The 6,589-nt window shown below is 42.6% G+C and overlaps 1 pseudogene across 1 annotated transcript; it reads left to right on the top strand.

Annotated features, from left to right (window-relative positions):
- The first annotated feature begins 435 nt into the window (after positions 1-435).
- LOC308640623 (adiponectin receptor protein 1-like) lies at positions 436-1,704 on the top strand (annotated as a pseudogene). The gene has a single exon. The product of its transcript is annotated as an adiponectin receptor protein 1-like (transcript).
- The last annotated feature ends 4,885 nt before the right edge of the window (positions 1,705-6,589 follow it).

Here is a 6,589-nt window from a genome sequence, read left to right as displayed (position 1 = left end):
CAATCAAAGACCTTAGAAGATGGAAAGATTTAATTTAATCTTGAATAGGCAGAACTAATATTCTGAAAATGACCACACTACCAAAAGCACTCTACAGATTTAATGCAATTCTGATCAAAATCCCTATGGCATTCTTCATAGAAATAGAAAAAGCAATCATGAAATTCATCTGGAGGGAGGTTGCTGAAGATCCCAGGCTGCTCGGCCGCAGGCCACCTCCAGTGCCCCTGGATGTAGCTGGGGGACCATGGCCCCCAGCAGAGCCTACCCACCCGGCTGTACATTTCCTAGGGGCTGGCTGGTGGGCGGGGATTCGGCCTGGTGTGTACTCTGGCAGCCCCAGCCCAGGCCTGAGAAAGGGACAGCCCCGAAGTAGCCCGCTTTGAGGTCCCCAGCATCCCCCGATCTCCCCCGCTGGAGCGGCATGGGCCTCCCACTGCACACCACCTCTGAGGCGGCCTCCAAATCCGAAGCCCCGGTGCGGGTGGGCTGCTTGTCCCCAGCTGTCCCATGGCACCCAGCATCCCTGTGTTTACCATCACAGGGAGATCTCTGCCCCCTGGGGCTGAGAGACCCCAGCCTTTTCCCAAGCTGAAGCTGCAGGGTACTGAGGTACCAGCCAGATGTCTTCCCACAAAGGATCTGTGGTGGCACAGGGCAACGGGGCCCTGCCAATAACAGGGAAACTGACTGGGTGGAACTGGCTGAACTGGGACCCCTGCTAAAAGAGAAGGGCAAGCGGGTAATTGCAAACCCAAACAAGGCTGAAGAACAACAAACATGCCCAGTGCCCCAGGAGGACGGGGAAGAGGTACGGGTACTGACACTTCCCCTGCAGGCCCACCTTGCCATGGAGAAGATGGAGGAGTTCATATATAAGGTCTGGGAGGGGCGTTGGAGGGTCATCCCATATGATGTACTTCCTGACTGGCTGAAGGACAATGACTATCTGCTACATGGCCACAGACCACCCATGCCCTCCTTTTGTGCTTGCTTCAAGAGCATCTTCTGCATCCACACAGAAACTGGCAACATCTGGACCCATCTGCTTGGTTTCCTACTATTTCTCTTTTTGGGAATCTTGACCATGCTTAGACCAAATATGTACTTCATGGCCCCTCTTCAGGAGAAGATGATTTTGGACATGTTGTTTTTGGGTGCAGTGCTCTGCCTCAGCTTCTCCTGGCTCTTCCACACCATCTATTGTCATTCAGAGAAAGTCTCCCAGACTTTTTCCAAACTGGACTATTCAGTGATTGCTCCACTGATTATGGGGAGCTTTGTCCCCTGGCTCTATTACTCCTTCTACTGCTCCCCACAGCCTCGGCTCCTCTACCTCTCCATCATCTGTGTCACTCCCAAGCACTGGCAAACAAGAGCAGGAGTGTTCCTGGGACTTGGCTTGAGTGGTGTTGTGCCCACCATGCAATTTACTATCGCTAAGGGCTTGGTCAAGGCCACCGCAGTGGGCCAGATGGGCTGGTTCTTCCTCATGGCTGTGATGTACATCACCTGAGCTGGCCTTTATGCTGTTTGGATTCCTGAGCACTTCTTTCTGGGAAAGTTTGACATAGGTTCCAGTCCCATCAGATTTTCCATGTCCTGGTGGTGGCTGCAGCCTTTGTCTACTTCTATAGGGTCTCCAATCTTCAGCAATTCTGTTATGGCCTGGAAGGTGGCTGTACTGATGACTGCCTTATCTGAGCCTCCCCACCTTGAGGTGGAGGAGGAACTTCCCAAGTGCTTTTAAAAATAACTTCTTTACTAAAGAGAGAGGAAGAATCTAAGTTGTCTGTTTCTAGAAGAAACCTCTTAGTGAATTCAGTACCAGTTAAGCTTCAGCTCACTTTCACAGCCACTGGGCAATAAACTTTCCACTCCCCTTCCCCTAGCTGGGGAGGGTGGGGATGGCTAACATAGTCATCCCCTTCCTTGGCAGTCACCCTCCTCGGCAAGACAAGTACCATTCCCTCACAGAGACAGTACTTTGAAGCTCATTTTGAGATCTTACTTCCTCCTTCAACAATTTTGGGAAAAAATTATGGACTGGGACTCTTCAGAAATTGTTTTCTTCTTTTTTCCTGAAAGAAAATTTTCCTCTCTTACCCACTGTCATTACTTCGTAACCTGGCTTATAACAGGCTATCGATTTTGTAGCACACTTTTCAAAAACATTTATAACCTGGACCCATCTTTCTAGGGCCTAGATCTGCTTACATAGCAGGAAGAATAAGACAGCAAATTTTACATAGCCTGGCTAATCATGGAAGTGTGTCCAGGCTTCAGATAACTTGAATTTTAATTTTTTTTCCTTGGCAGAGTAATTTAAAATTAAACTGGGGAAAGATATCTAATATTTAATACTAAGCCTTAAAAAGAAACCTGCTATCATTGCTATGTATCTTGATGCAAAGATTAAGATGATAATAAAAAAGTACAGGAGAAAAAAAAAGAAATTCATCGGGAAAAATAAGATGAATATAGAGGAAAAAAAATATATATATATATGAATATAGAGATGATGAGCATCTCTATATTCAGAATATAGAACCAGAAAAGCTAAAGCAGGAAGAGGGAGGCAGGTAGCATCACTATATCAGACTTTAAACTATACTACAGAGCAAGAGTAACAAAAACCTCATGTACTGGCATCAAAACAGGCTGGTAGACGAACAGTGTAGTATAGAGGACACAGAGACCAACCCAAAAACTACAATTATCTTATATTAGACAAAGGTGCTAAAAATATGCACCGGAGAAAAGAGCATCTTCAACCAATGGTGCTGGGAAAACTGGAAATTCGTATGCAGCAAAATAAAATTGAATCCCTCTCCCTCACCATGCACAAAAGTTAACTCAAAATGGATCAGGGGTTTAATAATTAAACCAGAGACTCTCTAAATAGAAGAAAGAGTAGGCCCTAATCTCCATCATGTGGGATTATGCCACAATTTCCTTAATAAGACTCCTATAGCACAAGAATTAAAACCAAGAATCAACAGATGGCATGGAATCAAACTAAAAAGTTTTTTAAAGAGAAAGGAGAGAGAGAGAGAGAGAGAGAGAGAGAGAGAGAGAGAGAGAGAGAGAGAGAGGAGAGAATTTTTTTAATATTTATTTTTTAGTTTTTGGCGGACACAACATCTTTGTTTGTATGTGGTGCAAACCCGGGCCGTACGCATGCCAGGCGAGCATGCTACCGCTTGAGCCACATCCCCAGCCCCCTAAAAAATTTTTTAACAAAAAAGATAATAGAATAGAGAGCCTACATCCTGGGAGCAAAATTTTACCCCTCATATATCAGATAGAGCACTAATCTCTAGGGTATATAAAGAACCAAAATCTTAACACCAAAAAAAAAAAAAAAACAATTAACCCAATCAATAAATTGGCCAAGGACCTGAACAGACACTTCCCAGAACAGGATATACAATCAATCAACAAATATATGAAAAAATGCTCATCATCTCTAGCAATTAGAGAAATGCAAATCAAAACTAAGATATCATCTCAAGCCAGTTGGAATGGCAGCTATTATGCATACAAACAAATATAAGTGTTGGCGGGGATGTGGGGGAAAAGGTACACTCATACACCGCTGATGGGACTACAAATTGGTGCAGCCAATTTGGAAAGCAGTATGAAGATTCCTTGGAAATCTGGAAATGGAACCACCATTTGACCCAGCTATTTCTTTCCTTGGACTATAGTCAAAGGACTTAAAAAATGCATACTACAGGGACACAGCCACATCAATGTTTATAGCAGCAGAATTCACAATAGCTAAACTGTGGAGCCAACTTAGATGTCCGTCAGAGGATGGCTGGATAAAAAATATATATGTGGTATATATCCACAATGGAATATTACTCAGCACTAAAAGAGAATAAAATCATGGCATTTGTCAGTAAATGGATGGAGTTGGAGAGTATTATGTTAAGTGAAGTTAGCCAATCCCCCCCAAAAATGCCAAATATTATCTCTGATATAGGGGTGATGACTCAAATTGGAGGAGCGAGGGAGAGCATGGGAGGATTAGATTAACTCTAGATAGGTAAGAGGGGTGGGAGGAAGGGGACAGGGGATTAGCAAGGATGGTGGCATGTGATGGTTATCATTATACAATGACATAATAAACATCATTATTCAAAAGACATGTATGAAGACTTGCATTGGGTGTCAGCATACCTTATATACAAAGAGAGGTGAAAAATTGTGATTTATATGTGTATTAAGAATTGTAATGCAGAAAGAAATGAGTACATGTATAATGGCATAAACTGACGTGAACATACTTTATGTACAGAGATATGAAAAATTGTGCTCTATATGTGTAAAAAGGATTGAAATGCATTTCACTGTTATTGTGTGTTTAAAAAATAATAGAAACTATATATATAATTTAAATCATGACCTAAAAAAATCCTAAGAAAACGAAGAAAGAAATAGTGAGATAGGATGCATATGGTGCTACACACCTGATATATCCACTGGTCTGGAGGCTGAGTCAGGGGGATTACAACTGTGAAGCTGACCCCAAAAACTTAGTGAAACCCTGCCTATTTTTTTAAAAAGGCAATAGTAATTTTTAAAAAATGAAGAAGAAAATTTAATAATTTAAAAACTTAAAGTAAACATTTAAAAAGGGCTGAGAATATAGTTCAGTAATAGGACATCCTGAAAATTCCATCAAGAAATAACCATTTCTGGCAATCAGCCACATTTTGTTTGCCATGTTGCATACAGTTTGACAAATACTATGAAGCACAATGTCAGTTTTATATCAATGTCACATAAATGTCACATTTCACATATAATCATACTTAAAAGGACACCTGCAGAATTTGAAAAACGCAAATAAAATCAGCACATAAAAGACTGAATTACACACCCTGGGTATAGATGATAGGACTCCTCAGTATAAAGAGAACAGCTTCCCTCGGGTTCATCTATGATAACACCAAAACAAAATTTCACCATGATTTCCTTTTCACTGAAGAAGGGACCAAAGCAAACAGTTTGAAAATTCTCCTGGAAGGTTAAATTGATATGTAATTAGACAAGAATTCTGAACTCTAAGAGCAAAAGCAGGAGCTATCATTACCAGGCACTAATGCATGTTATTAAATTATCATATTGCAGTAATTTGAGGACCAAAAACATCACAATGCAGAAATTTCATAAATGACTCCATATGTATGTAAATGTCAATTTTATTATGAAGTGGAATGAAAAGGCCTAGATAAATGCAACCATCTCCAGCAGAGGATTTGATGTGAATGAACAAGACAACCCAACTTGAAGGGAGGTGTGGGAACTGGAGGTGCAGAGCACTGGTAGGGCTTGGGGGCAGGATGTGTGTGGTACTGGATTATACTCTAGCACCCCAAAGAAGCACATATTGAGTAGGAATGTTTCAAAATTATACCAGAATAGGAGCCTCCTAGATTCTCTCCACACATGGATACACCAAATATACACCTGCTTCTGTTTTGACTTCCTCTTAAATAAAGTTATACATGGATTGAGAGACCTATGCATTGGACCACTGAGAAAATCTCTACCATCCGAAGGGCAGGCGAAGTTGGGGTACACTTGGGCATTAGTCCTGCCTTGAGCGATGTGCTACATAATTGAGACAGAATACCCCCATCTAGTGTCACCCAGATTAGATGAAGACTGACTTGGGTCACAAATGGAGCACATTGGACACTAAATGACTTGTCACTGGAAACACAATTTGTCTGGTGCTCATAGAGGAAAGAGCTGGATATACACAAGTATCAGGAGTGGAGAAAAGGAGTGGTTTTCTATGGCTATGGTGAGTCATGTGCTTTATCCATGGGACCAGGGCAGAAGGGGAGTTAGATCAAGGGTCCCGATTTATCCCTAGAAGGGATTCGCCAGCATGATCTGCAAACTGGGGTTGCTAACATTTGAGTTCCTCTCTAGCCAGTCCCTAAAGGTATACAGGAGAAATTCAATCCACCCAGCATCCCTGCCTGAGCACTCTCCCCCCTACCTCAGTAATAACTCCAGGCCTGAACAGTTCTTTCTGGAAGGAGTATGTCCAGGCACTCAGGGTCCCAACATTTTTTCCAATTCCATGGACTTCATCCTAACCCACTAAGCTTTGGGAGCAATAGCAACTGTGCATGCGCAAATCTCCCTGGATCACAAAAGAGGGGCTTCACATTGCACTGCAAGCACTTCCATCAGCTACGATCCCCACACCAGGAGTGAAGAAAAAGGATAAAAACCACAGCTCCGTTTCTTTCTAGAATAGGCTCACACCACCTTCTTGCAGTGAGCACAGGCAGCCTGGGTTCTAAACAACTGCATCAGGAATTCAGTCCCCAGTGAAGTAGGAGAGTTTCTGCAGCCTGAGCCCAGCTGTGGGAAAGGCTCCAAATCAAACAGGCAAAGGAACCAGTCCTCCAATGACATGGATATGGAGAAAGACCCGCTCACATGGGGCTAGAATATAAGCTTAGTGCAGCCATTTTTAAAAACAGCATGCAGTTCCTTAAAAGCTAACAGAGTAGCAACCACTCTGGATGCATTTCCAAAGAAACTTGAACCAGTGTGT

Source organism: Spermophilus citellus (genome assembly GCF_964194105.1).
Source record: "Spermophilus citellus genome assembly, contig: SCAFFOLD_240, whole genome shotgun sequence".
Lineage (NCBI taxonomy): Eukaryota > Metazoa > Chordata > Mammalia > Rodentia > Sciuridae > Spermophilus > Spermophilus citellus.
Note: the sequence above shows the minus strand (reverse complement) of the source record. Positions and strands in the feature narration are given on the sequence as shown.